At 41.0% G+C, this 10,974-nt stretch overlaps 1 protein-coding gene across 1 annotated transcript in view; it reads right to left on the bottom strand.

Annotated features, from left to right (window-relative positions):
- Positions 1-10,974, bottom strand: part of LOC102862112 — a 69,412-nt gene that overhangs the window by 5,881 nt on the left and 52,557 nt on the right. The gene's annotated exons all lie outside the window — the stretch shown is intronic.

Consider the following 10,974-nt stretch of genomic DNA (forward strand, 5'->3'; position numbering starts at 1 on the left):
GCCTACAGCACCCGGTATTCCCAGGCAGTCTCCCATCCAAGTACTAACCAGGCCCGACCCTGCTTAGCTTCCGAGATCAGACGAGATCGGGCGCGATGGGGGTGGTATGGCTGTAAACCAGGACTTTCATTCATAGGTTGCTATGAGTCGCCTGCAACTCTATGGCACTTAACAACAACATCTCTATTTGTGGTTGACTCTTGTAAATGGTATTACTTTCTTGGATTCTTTCTCCGAGTTCTTTTTGTTACTGTAGAGGAATCCCATTGATTTTTGTATGTTGATCTTGTATTTTACCACTCACTAAACTGGTCTACTAGCACTAACAATTTTTTGGGTTTTGTTTGTTTTTAATCATTGGAGTTTTCTCTGTACACTATTGTGTTTTCTACATATAGTGATAGTTTATCTATCTCTGCTAATCTGGATGCCTTTTATTTCCTTTTCTTATTGTATTGCCCTAGCGGGAACTTCCAATACAATATTGAATAGGAGTGGTGACAGTTGATATCCTTCTTTGGTTGCTGTTCTCAAGGAAAATGCTTTTAGTCTTTCTCTGAAGAGAATGATATTGGTTCTTGGTTTTGCCTATATATTTTTCACTATATTGAGGAATTTTGCTTCTATTCCTATTTTGCTGAGTGTTTTAATCATGAAGGAATATTGGATCTTGCCAAAAGCCTCTTCTGTATCAGTTGCTAAGATCATGTATTTCTTATAAAACTTGTTGATGTGATGAATTATGTTGTTTTTCTTATCTTGAACCATCCTTGCATACCTCTTATGAATCTCACTTGGTAATGATGAATTCCTTCATATATATATATATATTGTTGTTATGTGCCGTCGAGTCGCCTGTGACTCATAGCGACCCTATGTACAACAGCCCTAAACTCCGCTCTGTCCTGTGCCAATCGCACTGTCCCTGACACTCCCATCCCAATTATCCCAGTCACTGAATCAATCCACCTCATAGAGGGCCTTCCTCTCCTGCACCATCCCTCCACCCTCCCAAGCATGATGTCCCTTTCTAAGGACAGGTCTCTCCTCACAACATGTCCAAAGGATGTTAGACGGAGCCTCAGAATCCTTGCCTTCAAGGAGCCACCCGGTTTAACCCTTTCCAGGACAAATCTGTTTGTTTTCCTAGCAGTCCATGGTATTCTCAATACTCTTCTCCAGCACCACAGCTCAAAGGCATCAATTCTCCTACTATCCTTCTTGGTTGTCCAACCCTCTGATGCATAACAAGTGATTGCGAAGACAATGGCCTGTATCAGACGCACCTTAGTCTCCAGAGAGACACCATTGCTCTTCAGCACTTTGGAGAGGTCTCTAACAGCAGACTTTCCCATGGCAATGCACCTTTTAATTTCCTGGCTGCTGGTGCCAAGACTGTTGACTATATATATTTTCTACTGGATTCTATTGGCCAGTATTTTGTTAAGGATTTTTGCATCCATATTTATGAGAGATAATCATCTGTAGTTTTTTAGTTTTGGTATTAGGGTTATACTTGCTTTATAGAATGATTCTGAGAGTGTGCCTTTTTTCTGTTTTTGTTTTGTTTTGCTTTTTAATTCTTTAAGTGGAATTGGTGATAGATCTCTGAATGTTAGGTTTAATTCAGCCATGAAGCAGTCTGGTCAAGGACTTTTTTGTTGTAAGTATATAGTGACCCAGGGTATGACGATAGTCTGTGAAGGACGTGTATCTGATATTCCTCTCTTGGTTATGATCCATACAATGCCTTTGCATTGTAAATAAAACACAAATAGACATTCTCTTCTAGTTGTCTTTGCTTTATCAGTCCAAGATTTCAGAACTAGATTGGTTCCTCAGGCCCACATGTTAAAATTTTTAAATTTATTACAGAGCTACTATTCCTTCCCAGATTACAGATGCCAGAGAACCTAATTTTTATTTCAAGATTTTTAGTTTTAGTCCATGCAGTATCCAACACTACCACCACTTCCAGCAAATACACATTCACTCATATTATCCAGGCTGAGGAACCTGACATTTTTAGTAATAAGCAACAAGACATTTATTATTAATAGCTTAGCACAGTGCATTAGGTGAAGTAGTGAAATCACACTGATAAGAATGTTAATTTATTGTTGTTGTTGTTGCTGTTATGTGCCATCGAAGTTGTATGTAATAGAAGGGAGGTCCTGGGGTACAAATGCTGACTATCTCAGCTGCTGGATGAAGGCTTGGAGGTTCAAGACTACTCAGAGGAATCTTGGAAGAAAGGCCTAGCAATTTACTTTCTCAAAATCAGCCACTGAAATGCCTATGTGGCACAGTTTTCTCTAGAACACATGGGGCTGCTAAGACCTGAAGTGAACTGTGTAGCAACTGGTGCTAGCATATATTAACCTAGGAGAGAGTTATCAAAACTATGCCCAAGGCCTTCAAGCTCACCATAAGGTTCTGCCTTAAAGACATTGTATATTAAAATACAGCAACAATCATACATTTTATAAATGATGAGAGCAAAAGCTCAGGACAGCTATATGTTTCATAGCTACTACATGGCCAACCTCACATGAAAATCCAAGATCACAGAACTTCAAAGGCTGTGCTTTCTACACCATGCTAAACTGCCTCCCAGGTAGGGTACTGGCTTTTTAGAGAACAAATAAGTTATAAGAAGATTTAACACTGTAGTAAATGTACTTATATCCTTTCTTATCCATTCCTAAACAACCTGCCTCTGGAAACTCTATGAACTTTGAGTGATAGTTATAGAAAGGCTTCAGGTCTTTAATCCATAAGATTGCTATGAATCACACTCTACTCAACAGCAATCAGAAACAACAACAATTTAGATAAATATCATCGCAAATTTGCCTTTCTAAAATACCTTCTACACTGTAGCCTCTTTCTTTCAGAGAGGGCTAATTAAGATGGAAATGATAGGAAAAAAAATTGAAATTGTCTATGATTTCATCTTGCTGCTATCCACAAGTCAACACTTTCAGTACCAACAGTGAAATCAGGAGACCTATAACTTTGGGGAAATCTGCTGTCAGAGATCTCTCTAATATGCTGAAGAACAATGTCAATTTAAAGACTTAGATGCACCAGATTCAAACCACAGTCTTTCTAATAATTTGTATCCATCTGAAGATTGAATGATAATAAGTATGACAGAAGAATAATCAATGCATTTGAGATGTGGTGTTGAAGAAAAGTGTTGAATCCCACAGTCTGCCAAAAGAACAAGTATGTCTTAGAGAAAGTGAAGCCAGAATGCTCCTTGAAGGCAAAGGTGGTGAACGTTTGTCCTACATATTTCAGACATGTTGTTAGGAGAGGCTATTTCTTGTAAAGGGACATAATGCTTGAAAAGATGGTGGGTCAGTAAAGGAGAGACAGACCTTCAATGAGATGAATTGACACAGTGACTACAGCAATGAACTCAACTATGTCAGAAATAATAAGAGTAGCACAGGATAGCACAGGGTTCAGACCTATTCTTCATAGGGTTGCTGTGAATTGTACTCAACATCATTAACACCACCAACACTACCTTGAGTTTTGCCTTAATTGTGAAGAGTTTCATTTACATTGTATCTTGGGGGCTAACTATAGAACTATAGTTCAGCTCATGATTTCTAAGCATCACAGGGGTGGGAGGAAATAAAGATTTATATGGAAGAAAAAATAGAAGGATAAATTTAATAAAAATGATCACTGATCTTTCCACACTAAGAAAGATATAGTGTTCAAGGTTAAATGTGAGGTCACCTCATCGCCACTAAGCTGGTCAGATTGTGCAATTTTATAGTGAGAGGGCAAGAGATTGAAACATACTCTAACTACATCCAAAGAAAGTCTGCAGGGTATATTACGGACCTTTCTTGAGAACTGAGGGAATGAAGAGATTTTTTTTTTCTGTCTGAGAGGAGATCTTGTGGCAAAATAGTTAAGCACTCAGGTGCTACCCAAAAGGCCAATGGTTTGAATCCATCAGTCACCCTGTGGGTGAAGTTGATGCAGTGTGTTTCTATAATGTTTTGAGCCTTTACGACATGATGAGGCAGTTCTCCGCTGTCCTGTAAGCTAGCTTAGAGTTGGAATCGACTCGAAGGCGTTGGGTTTGGTTTAGGTTTCTGTTTGATTACAATTTGTGACAGATTGATAACTGCAAAGGCATTCAAAGTTGGGGTCTCACCCCCCCTACTCTTTTAACACTACAGCTTGTAAAGCTAGTCAGGCATCTGGTGTTTGTTAGATGACTGTGTTGCATCATCCCTGTGATTGCTGGGGAACATCTCCTAGCATTTGGGCGATTGGAGAGAAGACTGTGGGGCACAAAATGGCCTCATCCGGTTTACATCTTCATTACTGCGCTTCTCACATACCTGCTTACATCTGGAAAAAATCTCCAGGTAAACCTCTTGGGCTCTTTCTCTAAAGAGTAACTGTAATTATTAGGGCTATACCCAAATTCAGCTTAGAATAGGTATGTGGCTGAACTTGAGCCAAAACCCAGTGCCTGTCTAAAAGAGATTTTCTTTTTTTACAACCAATTACATAGGAGGAGCCGTTTTCCCACACATGGCCAGAAGGGTTCTTGGTTCTCTACACCAAATACTTTTTAAAATTTATGCCTTTAGAGAAAAGATGAGGAAGCTTTGGGGAAGAAATTCAGAGTTCTCGAAATCACCCACCAGGGTGTTTCTTCAGTACCAAATACCAAAATTATAACATAGATTGTAAGTAATTTCAAACTTTTAAAAGTATCAATTTTTTTCTCTCGCACGGTTTTATCAAAAATTTCACACTATCAAGTAATACAATTTTAAAATAGAGACATAAAGAAAACCTAATTGTTTCTCCTTTCCCCTGCATATCCCCTTTACAGGAGCCTTTCACTCAGCACCCAGCTATGGACACTGGGACTCAGACCCTGTGCTCAGACCAGAAAACTGTACAACAAACATGCAGCTAATTATGGATAATACCAGCATGTGACACAGGACTAAGCAGAAATGTGGACAAACATTGTGAAAATTCAGTTGGGACAAGAATGAATTCAATGGCAGATTGAGAGAAAGATCTCTAGAAAAGGTTATAGCAGGGAGTGTGACATTTCAGGGTTTTGAAGGTTTCACTGAGAGATGAAACATGTTGTTGTTGTTGTTGTTGTTGTTGTTGTTGTTGTTGTTGTTGTGTGCCATCGAGTCGTTTGCGACTCATAGCAACCCTATGTACAAGAGCCCTAAACGCCATTCTATCCTGTGCCAACCTCACTGTCTCAAACACTCATTCCCAGCACTCCATTCACAGAATCGATCCATCTCATTGAAGGTCTTTCTCTCCTGCGCCATCACTCCACTCTCCCAAACATGATGTCCCTTTCCAAGAACCAGTCCCTCCTTGCAACATGCCCAAAGTATGCCAGACAAAGCTTCGGAATCCTTGACTCCAAGGAGCATTCTGACTTCACCCTCTCTAGGACATACCTGTTTGTTCTCCTAGCAGTCCATGGTATATTCAAGACTCTTCTCCAGTGCCACAGCTCAAAGACATCAATTCTTTTTCTGTCATCCCTATTCACTGTTCAACTCTCTGATGCATAGCACATAATTACGAAGACTATAGCCCGGATCAGGTGTACCTTAGTTTCCAGCGTGACACATTGCTTTTCAGTACTCTTGAGAGGTCCCTCACAGCTGACTTTCCCAATGCAATTCATCTCCTGATTTCCTGGCTGCTGTTCCCAAGAGTGTTGACTGTGGAAACAAGTAAGCTAAAACTGTTAACTATCTCAATCTCTTCACCACTCATACTGATGATGCTGCCAGTTGGCCCAGTGGTGAGAATCTTTGTTTTCTTGATGTTGAGCTTCAATCCATATTGAAGACTGCAGTCCTTGACTTTCTGCAGCAAGTGCTTCAGGTCCTCCTCAGTTTCAGCAAACAGTGTTGTGTCATCTGCATAACGCAGGTTGTTGTTGATTCTTCCACCAATCCTGATACCACATTCCTCCTCATACAGCCCAGCATCTCCGATCATCTGTTCTGCATACAGATTGAAAAGGTATGGAGACAAAATACATCCCTGATGGACCCCTTTCCTGATTTTGAACCATGTAGTGTCTCCTTGCTCTGTTCTGACTACTGCCTCTCTTGGTTCAAACATAAACTGAATATTAAAGAGCACATGGGCTTTCACACAGAAGAGGGAAAACCAAGGTGGCCCAGAGAAGTAGGAGGGGATGAAACTATTAGTGAAGAACTTTGTTAGCTGTCGCTTACAATTATATATTTATAACTATTAACAATCATAATTTCTAGTTGTTTTGAGAAGTAGTGGTTCTAGCTGATCTCATAATTATTTTCCCATTTGTCTCCTGTTCCCTTTTTGAAAATATTCATCAGCAAAAATTTATATACATATATAGATATGATGTTTCTATATGATATATCTATTGTTGTTTATTGTTATGTGCCTTTGAGTCGCTTGCAACTCATAGAGACCCTATGTATAACAGCCCTGAAACCTCCTCTATCCTGTGACAACTTTACTGTCTTGGGCACACCTACCTTCATTACTCCAGTCACTGTACCAATCCATCTCATTGATGGGTATCCTCTTTCTCCATTGTTCCACACTCCCAAGCATCATGTCCCACTCCAAGGACCAGACTCTCCTTGTAACATGCCCCAAGTATGTCAGAAAAAGCCATAGAATATGAAGACTATGTTGTTGGTGTTATGTGCCATCGTGTCACTTGCAACTCATAGTGACCCTATGTCCAAGAGCCCTAAATACCATTCTATCCTGTGTCAACCTAGCCATCTCAAACGCACTTATTCCCACCACTCCAGTCACAGAATGGATCCATCTCATCAAAAGTCTACCTCTCCTGCACCACCCTTCCACTCTGTCAAACATGATGTCCCTCTCCAAGGACCAGTCCCTCCTTGCAACATGCCCAAAATATGTCAGACGAAGCTTCAGAATTCTTGACTCCAAGGAGCATTCTGGCTTCACTCAACACTCTTCTCCAGCACCACAGCTCAAAGGCATCAATTCTTTTTCTGTCATCCCTATTCACTGTTCAACTCTCTGATGCATAGCACATAATTACGAAGACTATAGCCCGGATCAGGTGTACCTTAGTTTCCAGCGTGACACATTGCTCTTCAGTACTCTTGAGAGGTCCCTCACAGCTGACTTTCCCAATGCAATTCATCTCCTGATTTCCTGGCTGCTGTTACCAAGAGTGATGACTGTGGAAACAAGTAAACTAAAACTGTTAACTATTTCAATCTCTTCACTATCCATACTGATGCTGCCAATTGGCCCAGTGGTGAGAATCTTTTTTTTCTTGATGTTGAGATTCAATCCATATAGGAAGCTGCAAGCACTTCAGGTCCTTCTCAGTTTCAGTGAGCAGTGTTGTGTCATCTGCATAACACAGGTGGTTGATGACTCTTCCACCAATCCTGATGCCACATTCCTCCTCGTACAGCCCAGCGTCTTGGATGATCTGTTCTGCATACAGATTGAAAAGGTATGGAGACAGAATACATTTCTGACAGACCCCCTTCTTGATTTTGAACCATGTAGTGTCTCCTTGCTCTGTTCTGATGACTGCCTCTTGGTCCAAGTATAGGTTTCACATTAGCACAATCAGTTGTTCTGGGATTTCCATTCTTCTCAGAGTCAGCCATAGCTTGTTGTGATCCACACAGTCAAAAGCCTTTGCATAGTCAATGAAGCACAGATAGACATTCTTCTGGTATTCTTTGCTTTCTGCCAAGATACATCTAACATTAGCTGTAATATCCCTAGTACCACGACCTCTTCTAAATCCAGCCTGTACCTCTGTACCTCTGGCAGTTCTCTGCTGACATATTGTTCCAAACGTTTTTGGATCATTTTCATCAGAATCTTGCTTACATGTGATAATGACTATACCTGTTAAATATCTATATCTAAACTCTATATTCATAGTTTTCAGAAACCTGATAGTTAAGAAGTGGACAACCAATCTTGCTTCCTAGTCTTAATCTTGTAGCTCTACTAAAACCTAGTCAGTGGATGACTTTTGTGACATTTGAAACACGTGTCATGGCTTTCAGCATCACAGCAACCCACACATTACCTCAGTACAGTAAATGGACAGAAAAGTACTGTACGAATTAGAACAATGAATTCCTCAAATATAACCAACTGGCAATTTAGTGTTGTACCTCTAATAGCATATTATGTTAAAAGATCAGGTGGAAGCCTGCATTGATATTGGAGGATGTGCTCTTGGGAGGGTATTGAAGTATTCTGGCTGAGACTCAAGGCTAGCATGCTGGGGTAGTGTCCCATATGTTAATATTGAGGTCATATGCAAGTCTCATCTGAATCCTTGCTACAAGTGTGTCACACCTACCCTCATTACGCTAGTCACTGAATCAATCCATCTTATTGAGGGTCTTCCTTTCCTGTGCTGTCCCTCAACCCTCCCTGGCATGACGTCTCTATCCAATGACTAGTCCCTCCTTGCAACATGTCTAAAGTATGTCAGACAAAGCTTCAGAATCCTTGTCTCCAAGGAGCATTCTGGCTTCACCCTCTCCAGGACACACCTATTTGTTTTCCTAGCAGTCCATGGTATATTCAAGACTCTTTTCCAACACCATAGCTCAAAGACTTCAATTCTCCTTCTGTCATCCCTAGTCATTGTCCAGCTCTCTAATGCATAGCAAGTGATTGCAAAGACAATGGCATGTATCAGGCACACCTTAGTCTCCAGACTGACATCTTTGCACTTCAGCACTTTAGAGATGTCTCTAACCACAGACTTTTCCATCGCAATACGTCTTTTAATTTCCTGGCTGCTGGTGCCAGAAGTGTTGACTGTGGATCCAAGCAAACCAAAATTGTGAACAATCTCAATCTCTTCACCACCCATTTTGATGTTGCCAATCGGCCCAGTGGTGAGAATCTTTTTTTTTTTCTTGATATTGAGTCTCAATCCATAATGAAGACTGTAGTCACTGACCTTCCGCAGCAAGTGCTTCAGGTCCTCTTCAGTTTCAGCAAGCAGGGTTGTGTCATCTGCATAATGCAGATTGTTGATGATTCTTCCTCCAATCCTGATGCCACATTTCTCCTCAGAGAGCCCAGCCTCCCGAATAACCTGTTCTGCATAAAGATAAAAAAGGTATAGAGACAGGATACAGCCCTGGCATACACCCTTCTTAATTTTGAACCATGTAGTGTCTCCTTGCTCTGTTCTGTCAACTGCCACTTGGTCCAAGTATAGGTTTCTCATTAGCACAACCAAGTGTCTGTGAATCCCATTTTTCTCAGAGTTAGCCACAGTTTGTTATGATTCCCACAGTCAAATGCCTTTGGAGGAAGACTATAATAACCTGTGTTATGCAGATGACACAACCTTGCTTGCTGAAACTGAGGAGGACCTGAAGCACTTGCTGCAGAAAATCAAGGACTGCAGCCTTCAATATGATTGAACTCAACATCAAGAAAACAAAATTCTCGCTACTGGGCCAATTAGCAGTTTCATGATGGACAGTGAAGAGATTGAGCTTATTAACAACTTTAGTTTGTTTGCCCCACAACCAACACTCTTGGTACCAGCAGCCAGGAAATAAAAGAAAAATTACATTGAGAAAGTCTGCTGTCAGAGACATCTCCAAAGTACTGAAGAGCAACGAACTCAGTCTGGAGACTAAGTTGTGCCTGACCCAGGCTATGGTCTTCACAATTACTTGCTATGTATTAGAAAGCTAGACAATGTGCTAGGGATGAAAGGAGAATTAATGCCTTTGAGCTGTGGTGCAGGAGAATAGTGTTTAATTTACCATGGACTGCTAAGAGAACAAAAGGTTCATCCTAGAAAGTGTGAAAATAGACTGCTTCTTGGAAGCAAGGATTCTGAAGCTCCATGTGACATAGTGACATACTTTGGGCATGTTTCAAGGAGGCACCAGTCCTTGGAGAGGAACATTATGCTTGGGAGGGTGGAAGGACAACGCAGGCAGGGAAGACCCTTGATGAGATGGATTGACTCAATGACTGTAGTAATAAGGGTAGGTATCTCGGAGACAGTAATGTTGGCTCAGGATAGAGCAGGGTTCAGAGCTGTTTTACATAAGGTTGCTATGAATCACAAGTAACTCGATGGCACATGACAATAACAACAACAGTCACAAGGCCCACCTTCTATGTCCCAAACTGCTTTAAACAATAGGTTCCCAGCCCCAACTGACTGTTAATCAAAAAGGCCTACCTTCTGGGTCTCAACTGCTTTAAATAGAAGGCTCCAGCCTCCACCCAACCGTTACTAAAAAAAAAACACACCTTCTGGAATATGGGAGGGTATTCTTTGGATAAGGATATCATACTTGGAAAGGTGGATGGTCAGTGAAAGAGAAGAAGACCTACAAGCTAGGTGAATTGACACAGTGACTGTTACCATAGGCTCTACTGTTTCGGAATTGTGAAAATCACAGCTCAACACTTAAGGTATTCACCTAAAGATTGGCAGAATGTACACTGACCGCAGCACAACTCCATGGGAGAAAGACTTGAGTCACATTGAGTGGCTACAGGTAGAAACATATCTCAATAGGATCTAACAACTATCGAGAAGGAGGAGGGGAAAAACGAGAACTTTAGGAAGAATTTTCCAGTTATTTTCTGCCTTTCCCTCGTCTCCTACATCTAAAGAGAAAACAACCTGTAAAATAGCCTTTCAGTTTTGCCACGACGTCTCCTTTCTATTCCTCATGCTCAAGGGCACACTTACCAGCTCATCTGGGCCTATTGCAAGAATTGTCAGGCCAGCTCACTGTCTGCACCTGCTGCCTTTTGCTGTCCTTTTCCTCTGGGCTCCACAATGGAGCTGAAATCAATTATAGCAAAAGCTGGTCATCTGGATACACTCACTCTCTAGATTTGGCATTCTTTTTTTTTTTTCTCTTTTAGTTTAAA

The sequence above is a fragment of the Elephantulus edwardii genome, unplaced genomic scaffold, assembly GCF_000299155.1.
Source record: "Elephantulus edwardii isolate Elephantulus edwardi_28Jun2011 unplaced genomic scaffold, EleEdw1.0 scaffold00047, whole genome shotgun sequence".
NCBI classification, from domain to species: domain Eukaryota; kingdom Metazoa; phylum Chordata; class Mammalia; order Macroscelidea; family Macroscelididae; genus Elephantulus; species Elephantulus edwardii.